This window comes from Salvelinus alpinus, chromosome 1 (genome assembly GCF_045679555.1).
Source record: "Salvelinus alpinus chromosome 1, SLU_Salpinus.1, whole genome shotgun sequence".
Classification (NCBI taxonomy): domain Eukaryota; kingdom Metazoa; phylum Chordata; class Actinopteri; order Salmoniformes; family Salmonidae; genus Salvelinus; species Salvelinus alpinus.
Window position 1 is genome coordinate 5,639,889 of NC_092086.1, and position 12,416 is coordinate 5,652,304.

Sequence of the window (12,416 nt, forward strand, 5' to 3'; positions counted from 1 at the left end):
TCTCTCTCTGTCTCTCTCCCTCCCTCCCTCCCTCTCTCTCTCTCTCTCTCTCTCTCTCCCTCCCTCCCTCCCTCTCTCAATTCAATTCAATTCAATTGACTTTATTGACATGGCAAGTTCATTATCACTTACATTGTCAAAGTATACATATCGAAAAATCAAAATCAAATATATATGTATATATATACAAAATATATATATATATAAATAAATGGTGGGACCAACAGCAATAATAATAGTAGTAGTGGACATGGAATTATCATCTCTCTCTCTCTCCCTCCCTCTCTCTCTCTATCCCTCTCCCTCTCTCTCTCTCTCCCTCCCTCTCTCTCTCTATCCCTCTCCCTCTCCCCCTCCCGACAACACAGGACAGAATTACAGACCACACCCATCCACCGTCAGGCGCAAACACGCCACAGTAGCCGGGGTCGCGCACCGCTACTTCTCTTACTACTAGGACCCAGCCGACCAAACAGTCACGGTTTTTCGACTACACCACTCTCTCTCTCTCTGTAGCGCGAGCTCTGCAGCCCCGTTCTAAAGTTGATTTGGTGAGTAGCCCTCTACTCCATTTACTACAGCTTACAACTCTTCATAATAAATTATGTTCGTTTTGTTAAAAAACTTTTTTTTGAGCTTTTCCTGTTTAAGTGAAAAATGATTGATTAGCCTATTTTTATGGCGTGGTAGGTTTGAAATAATATGTGTACTGGATGGTCTGGCAGGAGTGTCACTTTTTTTTTTCTCGTGTGAAGTTAGGTCACTTTTAATTTCCACTGAGTAGAACTTTTGGTTCCTGCCAATGAAAAGGGGCGTCGCCTGTCTAGGAGTTTGTCTCCCCGCGCACGGAATGGATGTTTTCCTTCGTGTTCTATCATCCAATCAGTTTGATGGATTTATATTGTATTTGTGTGCCGAGTCCACTACTGTGTCTGTGTGTGTGTGAGGAGCCAGTTTCCTACAGCAGGAAAATAATCCTGCGTCAACAACAAATGTGGATTATAATTAATGGACTTTTATTTGTATTTTTTAGGGGTTGATAAAACATTTTCGTAAGGGAAAATCAAGTCTGACATTTTTAAAAGTAGAAATTACAAACTTCAAAAGCCTTCTTTTTTTTTTTACCTCAAATACACGACACGTTTTAAAATGTCCTGCGCTGCAGGAAGGTTCTCCTCCAACAGGATGCTCTAACTCAGTGCTTCCCAAACTGTTTCCCGCGGGGAACAAGTGACACAAACTCTTCATAACCACGTTTTGTTGTTGGAGATAATTTAGCCGTGTCCCGTCCCCCCCAACAGTCTGGGGAACCAGTGATAACGCAGTCCGCTCTGTTTAGCTGTAATGAATGATGTGTATGAAGCCTGGATATTTGACAGGTGGCGCTGTATTGAAGCCATATTGGAGCCACTGAAGCCTCCATCTTGGAGTTGTCACAATTGTTTAATAATATTCTGGAAACTATGTAAATGTATTTATTCATTTCGTTTCTGACACGTTTATTATATTAATGCGTTTTATATATTATGTATATATAATGTGAGCTAAACAAACATTTAAAAATATATAACATTTTCCTTAAAGTATTTAAGATTTTCCTTAAATGTTGCTGCAACAATTTTTTTTTTAAATACATTGGAACGTCCTTGGAACGTTTTTATGGAAATACTATAGAATTCCATTCCTTTCTATGGAGGACTGCTCCTACTCCTTGTCGGCCATATTGGGAGTTCCAATATGGCCGACAAGGGGAGTTCCAATATGGCCGCCGACAGGTGTCTTCAACTCAATGGCCAAAACATAGCATCATCAATCCAGAGTTTTATTAAACCCAATGATGTATATCTGATGGTTTATAGCCCTGGTGGGAGGAGCGCTCAGAGACGGTAGCGGCCAAAACTTCTCCGTTGACAGATAAACCTCCCCTTGCTTTTCGCTTCCTAATGGCGCCCCCGTGTGGCCAAAGAGTCGTACTGGAACGTCTGAACAAAATGAACTTCAGGATTTGATGAGCGTCATTCAAGAAATTTACGTTTTGCGCCCCATGGTGATTTACCCTCGTTACTGTTTCTCTTAGACTTAAAGTTTTAAAGACAACGCGTTTTTAATTCAATTAGCAGCAATGAGACGGAGACAGAACGTTGAGACCGGTTTAGGCTGCACGGTTTAGAAGACACACTGCCAGCCAGGCCCGTCTGTCTTAGCAGGAATCATTTCAGCTCCATGCATTCCATTGACTTCGAAATTGGACGTCTGTGTCCTGAGGATGTTGGGGGGGAAATGCCTTGGAAAAACCTGTAATCCTATGAGTCTGGATCAGAACGTTCCATCCCAGGCGATTTTTTTTTTGTTTGTTTTAGTTTGAAGCCTGTCCAAAACCTCAACCCTTAACCATTTGGAATGAATGGCTAAACTTTAACCCTTTGAAATTTGACATTTGGAGAAACGTGGATAAATGTCAGAATCTTTAGTTAAAATTGGTCAAAACTGTGAGATCTTGTTGGGATTCTATTTTATATATCTGCAGTGTTCTAAACATTCTAAATGTTCTTAACGTTCTAAATCTCTTTGTCTGGGGAAGATGACATCATATGTTGTTACTGTCGTAAGTCCCCAGAGACACAGAGAGGACACAATTCTACTCTTTTGTAAACTCTAGTTGTGACACTTGGATGGATGGACGGATGAATGGGCAGATGAATGGATGGGTGGATGGATGTATCATTTCGCTACACTCACATTAACATCTGCTAACCATGTGTACGTGACCAATACAATGTGATGAATGGACCTCATGTTACAACACTGGCTCAGGGAAATGGCTGCACTATCAGGTGTGTGTGTGTGTGTGTGTGTATCGGTATAGTAAAGTGCTAGAGTTGTAGACTGAATGAGGTATGTCCTTTTTTTGTTGTTGTCTTAAAAATAATCTTTATTGACGTTTTCCACATTTTTACAGTCATAAATAATTAGCATAAATACAAATCTACATTCACACGCGAGGTCATAAGGACATTTCATGATTGACAGGTTGAATAGTGTTCTTGACTCCATGTTTTTTCTTCTTTTCAGTTTTGATTTGTAAAAAATATAGTTTGAACAAAAAAGGTATTTTTATAGACATTCTTGTCTTCCACATTTTGCTGTTCATATTGTCCACAATTTTCCATGGTTCCCTTTTCCCTGCTGTGGAACATGGCAATTTCCCATGGTTCCTCATTCCCTGCTGTGGAACATGGCAATTTCCCATGGTTCCCTTTTCCCTGCTGTGGAACATGACAATTTTCCATGGTTCCTTTTCCCCTGATGTGGAACATGGCAATTTTCCACTCTCTCTCTCTTTCTCAGCTTTCTCAGGCTTGTTCCAAGCTGTTCAGAATGTCAGTTAGCAGTTGGTGCTGTGTGTGTGTATGTGTCACAGGTGGGATCTGAACCCTGGTCTCCTGCTTGGGAACAGGGGGGGGGGGGGTCTGAACCCTGGTCTCCTGCTTGGGAACAGGGGGGGGGGATCTGAACCCTGGTCTCCTGCTTGGGAACAGGGGGGGGGGATCTGAACCCTGGTCTCCTGCTTGGGAACGGGGGGGGGTCTGAACCCTGGTCTCCTGCTTGGGAACAGGGGGGGGTCTGAACCCTGGTCTCCTGCTTGGGAACAGGGGGGGGGGGGGTCTGAACCCTGGTCTCCTGCTTGGGAACAGGGGGGGGGTGGGTCTGAACCCTGGTCTCCTGCTTGGGAACAGGGGGGGGGGGGTCTGAACCCTGGTCTCCTGCTTGGGAACAGGGGGGGGGATCTGAACCCTGGTCTCCTGCTTGGGAACAGGGGGGGGGGGGGGATCTGAACCCTGGTCTCCTGCTTGGGAACAGGGGGGGGGATCTGAACCCTGGTCTCCTGCTTGGGAACAGGGGGGGGGGGGATCTGAACCCTGGTCTCCTGCTTGGGAACGGGGGGGGGTCTGAACCCTGGTCTCCTGCTTGGGAACAGGGGGGGGTCTGAACCCTGGTCTCCTGCTTGGGAACAGGGGGGGGGGGGGTCTGAACCCTGGTCTCCTGCTTGGGAACAGGGGGGGGGTGGGTCTGAACCCTGGTCTCCTGCTTGGGAACAGGGGGGGGGGGGGTCTGAACCCTGGTCTCCTGCTTGGGAACAGGGGGGGGGGATCTGAACCCTGGTCTCCTGCTTGGGAACAGGGGGGGGGATCTGAACCCTGGTCTCCTGCTTGGGAACAGGGGGGGGGGATCTGAACCCTGGTCTCCTGCTTGGGAACAGGGGGGGGGATCTGAACCCTGGTCTCCTGCTTGGGAACAGGGGGGGGGATCTGAACCCTGGTCTCCTGCTTGGGAACGGGGGGGGGTCTGAACCCTGGTCTCCTGCTTGGGAACAGGGGGGGGTCTGAACCCTGGTCTCCTGCTTGGGAACAGGGGGGGGTCTGAACCCTGGTCTCCTGCTTGGGAACAGGGGGGGGGGGGATCTGAACCCTGGTCTCCTGCTTGGGAACAGGGGGGGGGGGGGATCTGAACCCTGGTCTCCTGCTTGGGAACAGGGGGGATCTGAACCCTGGTCTCCTGCTTGGGAACAGGGGGGGGGGTCTGAACCCTGGTCTCCTGCTTGGGAACAGGGGGGGATCTGAACCCTGGTCTCCTGCTTGGGGAACCGTTGTCTTAACCATTAAACTATTAGAGGAAGTATATCCCACTTGGTCTGAGGGGGGGTTAGCCTCACGTCTACTACACATGCCCAATTTAGCTCCAGCCTTGCTCTAATACACCTGATTTGGTAAAGGCCTGAGAAGCAGCTGATTACTAAGCCAGGTGTTTTAGAGCAGGGCTGGAACAAAACCCTGTTAGAGGGTAGCTCTCCAAGAGGAGGGGTTGCCCACTCCTGAGGTCTACCTATCTCAGTTAGTACACTACACTGCTCCTCTCCCCGTCTCCTCTCTCCTCTTCCGTCTCGTCTGTTAGAGGGTAGCTCTCCAAGAGGAGGGGTTACCCACTCCTGAGGTCTACCTATCTCAGTTAGTACACTACACTGCTCCTCTCCCCTCTCCTCATCTCTTCTTCCCTCTCGTCTCCTCTCTCCTCTTCCGTCTCGTCTCCTCTCTCCGTCAGTGCCTCATCACCTTCCTCTCCTCTCTTCTTCCCTCTCGTCTCCTCTCTCCGTCAGTTCCTCATCACCTTCCTCTCCTCTCTTCTTCCCTCTCGTCTCCTCTCTCCGTCAGTTCCTCATCAGCTTCCTCTCCTCTCTTCTTCCCTCTCGTCTCCTCTCTCCGTCAGTTCCTCATCAGCTTCCTCTCCTCTCTTCTTCCCTCTCGTCTCCTCTCTCCGTCAGTTCCTCATCAGCTTCCTCTCCTCTCTTCTTCCCTCTCGTCTCCTCTCTCCGTCAGTTCCGTGTGTTTTTTGCCATTTGGTGAAAGAATGTCAACGACACTCATCTGTTGTCAATGAGCGAGTTTGTCAGAGCCTTTTGCGGTTGCTTCTCTTGTTACAGTGTGTGTGTGTGTGTGTGTGTGTGTGTCTCCCAGTTGATATTGAATGAACTGAAGATGTGTAGGAGTCACCGGAAACCTGTTACTACTGCAGAGAGATAACACACACACACACACAGCACATTGGCAGTAGCAGCAGCATATGCCTATAACATTTACCAGTTCTATTAAACATGAAGCTGGATACTAGTGACAAGAGTCAGGATCATTTCCACCAGCTCTGATACTGTACTGCAGACAGAGACCTGACGATGAGGAGGAGGAGGAAGAGGAATACTGTACTGCAGACAGAGACCTGATGAAGACGAGGAGGAAGACTGTGCTTCACACCGCCTGTTTCATGGTTCATTTAGATTTGTAGTTGGAATCAGGTGTTGTAGTGCAGGGCTGGAACAACAAGCATTGTGGGTAACAGAGTACCGGAGTCAGAAAACACGGTTCTGTACCGGAGTCAGGAAACACGGTTCTAGAGCCTTCTGGGTGGTGCAGCGGTCTAAGACTCTGCGTCACAGTGCTAAGAGGCGTCACTACAGACCCTGGTTCGATCACAGGCTGTATCACAGCGGTCTAAGACACTGCATCACAGTGCTAAGAGGCGTCACTACAGACCCTGGTTCGATACCAAGCTGTATCACAGAGGTCTAATCCACTGCATCACAGTGCTAGAGGAATCACTACAGACCCTGGTTCGATCACAGGCTGTATCGCAGCGGTCTAAGACACTGCATCACAGTGCTAAGAGGCGTCACTACAGACCCTGGTTCGATACCAAGCTGTATCACAGCGGTCTAATCCACTGCATCACAGTGCTAGGAGGCATCACTACAGACCCTGGTTCGATCACAGGCTGTGTCACAGCAGGCCGCGACCGGGAGACCCATGAAGCGGAGCACAATTGGCCCAGCGTCGTTCGGATTAGGGGAGGGTTTGGCCCGGCGGTGATGTCCTTGTCCCATCGCGCTCTAGTGACTCCTTGTGGCGGCCGGGCGCAGTGCACGATGACTTCGGTCGCCAGGTGTACGGTGTTTCCTCCGACACATTGGTTGGGGCTGGCTTCCGGGTTTAGTGAGCAGTGTATCAAGAAGCAGTGAGGCTTGGCGGGGTCGTGTTTCGGAGGACGCACGGATCTCGACCTCCGACCTCTCCCGAGTCCGTACGGGGGAGTTGAAGCGATGAGACTAACTACCAATTGGGGTCAAATAAAAAGAGGGCATCATGTAGGTATCAGTAGAGACAGGTGACAGATACACACGGACACTCAGCTACTACTGGGCTCCTGAGACAAAGGTCGGTGACGTGTAACAGATTGGATAAGGGATGTTCTGTAACTGCCTACGGCGGCCTTTCTCAATAGCAAGGCTATGCTCACTGAGTCTGTACATAGTCTGTCTTCTCTTGAGAGCCAGGTCTGCCTACGGCGGCCTTTCTCAATAGCAAGGCTATGCTCACTGAGTCTGTACATAGTCAAAGCTTTCCTTAAGTTTGGGTCAGTCACAGTGGTCAGGTATTCTGCCACTGTGTACTCTCTGTTTAGGGCCAAATAGCATTCTAGTTTGCTCTGTTGTTTTGTAAATTATTTCCAATGTGTCAAGTAATTATCTTTTTGTTTTCTCATGATTTGGTTGGGTCTAATTGTGCTGTTGTCCTGGGGCTCTGTGGGGTGTGTTTGTGTTTGTGAACAGAGCCCTAGGACCAGCTTGCTTAGGGGACTCTTCTCCAGGTTCATCTCTCTGTAGGTGATGGCTTTGTTATGGAAGGTTTGGGAATCGCTTCCTTTTAGGTGGTTGTAGAATTTAACAGCTCTTTTCTGGATTTTGATAATTAGCAGGAATCATCCTAATTCTGCTCTGCATGCATTATTTGGTGTGTTGTGTTATACATGGAGGATATTTTTGCAAATTGGTGTTTGTCCCATTTTGTGAGTTCTTGGTTGGTGAGTTGACCCCAGACCTCACAACCATAAAGGGCAATGAATTTTATTTTTGATGGCATAGAAGGCCCTTCTTGCCTTGTCTCTCAGATCGTTCACAGCTTTGTGGAAGTTACCTGTGGCGCTGATGTTTAGGCCGAGGTATGTATAGTTTTTTGTGTGCTCTAGGGCAACGGTGTCTAGATGGAATTTGTGGTCCTGGTGACTGGACCTTTTTTGGAACACCATTATTTTGGTCTTACTGAGATTTACTGTCAGGGCCCAGGTCTGACAGAATCTGTGCAGAAGATCTAGGTGCTGCTGTAGGCCCTCCTTGGTTGGGGACAGAAGCACCAGATCATCAGCAAACAGTAGACATTTGACTTCAGATTCTAGTAGGGTGAGGCCGGGTGCTGCAGACTGTTCTAGCGCCCGCGCCAATTTGTTGATATACGTGGTAGTCATTTCTCAGACCTGCCGCTTGTCACCCCAGGAATGTACACACACACACACACACACACCTCTAAGGACGGTTGAACGCCCCCCCCCTGGTAGTCATGTTGGAATTCCAGTCGGAGGGTCTTTGAACCCGACAGGACTGAGGATGTGTGTGTGTCCTGCAGGGTCGTGTCTCAGCTGAATAACAGATGTTAGCCTGGTTTGGCTTCTAAATCTTAGGTTGGCTCTAAACACACTGGATTCATGTTCAGTATTTATGTCTGAAACAAAATAAAGGACAACTAAATCAAATAACCCATGAAGAAATACAACTTTTTACCGCTAAACACCGGGTCGTGGTTTTTGTACCGCTAAACACCGGGTCACGTTTCTGAGTGGAACATAACAGCAGAGAATGATGTAACAAAAGGTTCCATACCTGGTCAGGAGAACACTGTCAGTCACACTTGGGGACACACACAGGATAGAGGTTTTGGGGTTTCACAAGTGTTCTGGTGGGTTGGTTGTGTAAGTGAGTAGCTGGATGTCTCTCTCTGTCTCTGTGTCTCTCTCTCTCTACGGTGTTTGTTTTCTAAGTGGTGAAGCCCTAGAGGGGGGGGGGAGGAGGAGGTGAAGCCCTAGAGGGGGGGGGGAGGAGGAGGTGAAGCCCTAGAGGGGGGGGGGAGGAGGAGGTGAAGCCCTAGAGGGGGGGAGGAGGAGGAGGTGAAGCCCTAGAGGGGAGGAGGTGGTGAAGCCCTAGAGGGGAGGAGAAGGTGGTGAAGGCCTGGAGGGGAGGAGAAGCCCTAGAGGGGAGGAGGAGGAGGAGGTGGTGAAGCCCTAGAGGGGAGGAGGAGGAGGATGAGGTGGTGAAGCCCTAGAGGGGAGGAGGAGGTGAAGAAAGCTTCCAACAGAAGACTCAACAGTTCTCCACACGTGGAAGATGGAAGGAGCTTCGTGGCCTTGGATTCTCTCTCCTCTCGATTCCATCATTTGTTCCATGGCTAAAGTCTGTTTCAGTGTGTGTGTGTGTGAGATCTGAGGACTGGGTTGAGACTGTGGCTTTGTGTTTTATAAAAAAAGAGGAGAAATTACATTAAAAGTGAACTCCAAGTCAGCGTTTTCCACTAAAAGAGGGAACTGGGTCAGGGCCTACATCTAACAGTCTATTAGGATGATTTGGTTTGATGGCTTTGATGCCAACTACAGAGTGAGTGAGAGATTCATTCCAATTTGCTATACTTTAACAGCTCTGGCATCTTCCCCAATATTCCCAAACCTTCCATAACAAAGCCATCACCTACAGAGAGACGAACCTGGAGATACTCATTACTCATCTGTTGATTGTCTTTACTAGTGTCTCCTCAGTCATCATTACTCATCTGCTGATTGGCTCCTTAGTCATCATTACTCATCTTTTGATTGGCTCCTCAGTCATCATTACTCACCTGTTGATTGGCTCCTCAGTCATCATTACTCACCTGTTGATTGGCTCCTCAGTCATCATTACTCACCTGTTGATTGGCTCCTCAGTCATCATTACTCATCTGCTGATTGGCTCCTCAGTCATCATTACCCATCTGTTGATTGGCTCCTCAGTCATCATTACTCATCTGTTGATTGGCTCCTCAGTCATCATTACTCACCTGTTGATTGGCTCCTCAGTCATCATTACTCATCTGTTGATTGGCTCCTCAGTCATCATTACTCATCTGTTGATTGGCTCCTCAGTCATCATTACTCATCTGTTGATTGGCTCCTCAGTCATCATTACTCATCTGTTGATTGGCTCCTCAGTCATCATTACTCATCTGTTGATTGGCTCCTCAGTCATCATTACTCACCTGTTGATTGGCTCCTCAGTCATCATTACTCACCTGTTGATTGGCTCCTCAGTCATCATTACTCATCTGCTGATTGGCTCCTCAGTCATCATTACTCACCTGTTGATTGGCTCCTCAGTCATCATTACTCACCTGTTGATTGGCTCCTCAGTCATCATTACTCATCTGCTGATTGGCTCCTCAGTCATCATTACTCATCTGTTGATTGGCTCCTCAGTCATCATTACTCACCTGTTGATTGGCTCCTCAGTCATCATTACTCATCTGCTGATTGGCTCCTCAGTCATCATTACTCATCTGTTGATTGGCTCCTCGGTCATCATTACTCATCTGTTGATTGGCTCCTCAGTCATCATTACTCACCTGTTGATTGGCTCAGAAAGGTGCCGTATAAAGGAAACCTTTATCTGTATTTGCCGATTTTAGTTTCCTGTTAGCACGAGGATTAGTGATGAATGGGAAATCCATCCGCTGAGGTTATTAACCATGCGTGGTACTGGACAGCTTTTCACAACAGACCCGTCTACTGCAACAATGTATCCTGTTATAGTTTCACAACAGACCCGTCTACTGCAACAATGTATCCTGTTATAGTTCCACAACAGACCCGTCTACTGCAACAATGTATCCTGTTATAGTTTCACAACAGACCCGTCTACTGCAACAATGTATCCTGTTATAGTTTCACAACAGACCCGTCTACTGAAACAATGTATCCTGTTATAGTTTCACAACAGACCCGTCTACTGCAACAATGTATCCTGTTATAGTTTCACAACAGACCCGTCTACTGAAACAATGTATCCTGTTATAGTTTCACAACAGACCCGTCTACTGCAACAATGTATCCTGTTATAGTTCCACAACAGACCCGTCTACTGCAACAATGTATCCTGTTATAGTTTCACAACAGACCCGTCTACTGCAACAATGTATCCTGTTATAGTTTCACAACAGACCCGTCTACTGCAACAATGTATCCTGTTATAGTTTCACAACAGACCCGTCTACTGCAACAATGTATCCTGTTATAGTTCCACAACAGACCCGTCTACTGCAACAATGTATCCTGTTATAGTTCCACAACAGACCCGTCTACTGCAACAATGTATCCTGTTATAGTTCCACAACAGACCCGTCTACTGCAACAATGTATCCTGTTGTAGTTTCACAACAGACCCGTCTACTGCAACAATGTATCCTGTTATAGTTCCACAACAGACCCGTCTACTGCAACAATGTATCCTGTTATAGTTTCACAACAGACCCGTCTACTGCAACAATGTATCCTGTTATAGTTTCACAACAGACCCGTCTACTGCAACAATGTATCCTGTTATAGTTCCACAACAGACCCGTCTACTGCAACAATGTATCCTGTTATAGTTTCACAACAGACCCGTCTACTGCAACAATGTATCCTGTTATAGTTTCACAACAGACCCGTCTACTGCAACAATGTATCCTGTTATAGTTCCACAACAGACCCGTCTACTGCAACAATGTATCCTGTTATAGTTTCACAACAGACCCGTCTACTGCAACAATGTATCCTGTTATAGTTCCACAACAGACCCGTCTACTGCAACAATGTATCCTGTTATAGTTCCACAACAGACCCGTCTACTGCAACAATGTATCCTGTTATAGTTCCACAACAGACCCGTCTACTGCAACAATGTATCCTGTTATAGTTTCACAACAGACCCGTCTACTGCAACAATGTATCCTGTTATAGTTTCACAACAGACCCGTCTACTGCAACAATGTATCCTGTTGTAGTTTCACAACAGACCCGTCTACTGCAACAATGTATCCTGTTATAGTTTCACAACAGACCCGTCTACTGCAACAATGTATCCTGTTATAGTTTCACAACAGACCCCGTCTACTGCAACAATGTATCCTGTTATAGTTCCACAACAGACCCGTCTACTGCAACAATGTATCCTGTTATAGTTTCACAACAGACCCGTCTACTGCAACAATGTATCCTGTTATAGTTTCACAACAGACCCGTCTACTGCAACAATGTATCCTGTTATAGTTTCACAACAGACCCGTCTACTGCAACAATGTATCCTGTTATAGTTTCACAACAGACCCGTCTACTGCAACAATGTATCCTGTTATAGTTTCACAACAGACCCGTCTACTGCAACAATGTATCCTGTTATAGTTTCACAACAGACCCGTCTACTGCAACAATGTATCCTGTTGTAGTTTCACAACAGACCCGTCTACTGCAACAATGTATCCTGTTATAGTTTCACAACAGACCCGTCTACTGCAACAATGTATCCTGTTATAGTTCCACAACAAACCCCGTCTACTGCAACAATGTATCCTGTTATAGTTTCACAACAGACCCGTCTACTGCAACAATGTATCCTGTTATAGTTCCACAACAGACCCGTCTACTGCAACAATGTATCCTGTTATAGTTTCACAACAGACCCGTCTACTGCAACAATGTATCCTGTTGTAGTTTCACAACAGACCCGTCTACTGCAACAATGTATCCTGTTATAGTTTCACAACAGACCCGTCTACTGCAACAATGTATCCTGTTATAGTTTCACAACAGACCCGTCTACTGCAACAATGTATCCTGTTATAGTTTCACAACAGACCCGTCTACTGCAACAATGTATCCTGTTATAGTTCCACAACAGACCCGTCTACTGCAACAATGTATCCTGTTGTAGTTTCACAACAGACCCGTCTACTGCAACAATGTATCCTGTTATA

At 46.9% G+C, this 12,416-nt stretch overlaps 1 protein-coding gene across 2 annotated transcripts in view; it reads left to right on the plus strand.

Moving 5' to 3' along the window:
- Positions 1–308: 308 nt before the first annotated feature.
- The window catches only part of emp2 (epithelial membrane protein 2), a 15,977-nt gene continuing 3,869 nt past the window's right edge, over positions 309–12,416 (plus strand). Inside the window, exon 1 of one of the 2 annotated variants that reach the window (XM_071390989.1) lies at positions 309–551. The gene's annotated coding sequence lies outside the window, so the exon portion shown is untranslated. The remainder of the gene's footprint in view (positions 552–12,416) is intronic. The other variant, XM_071390988.1, reaches the window with a different exon arrangement.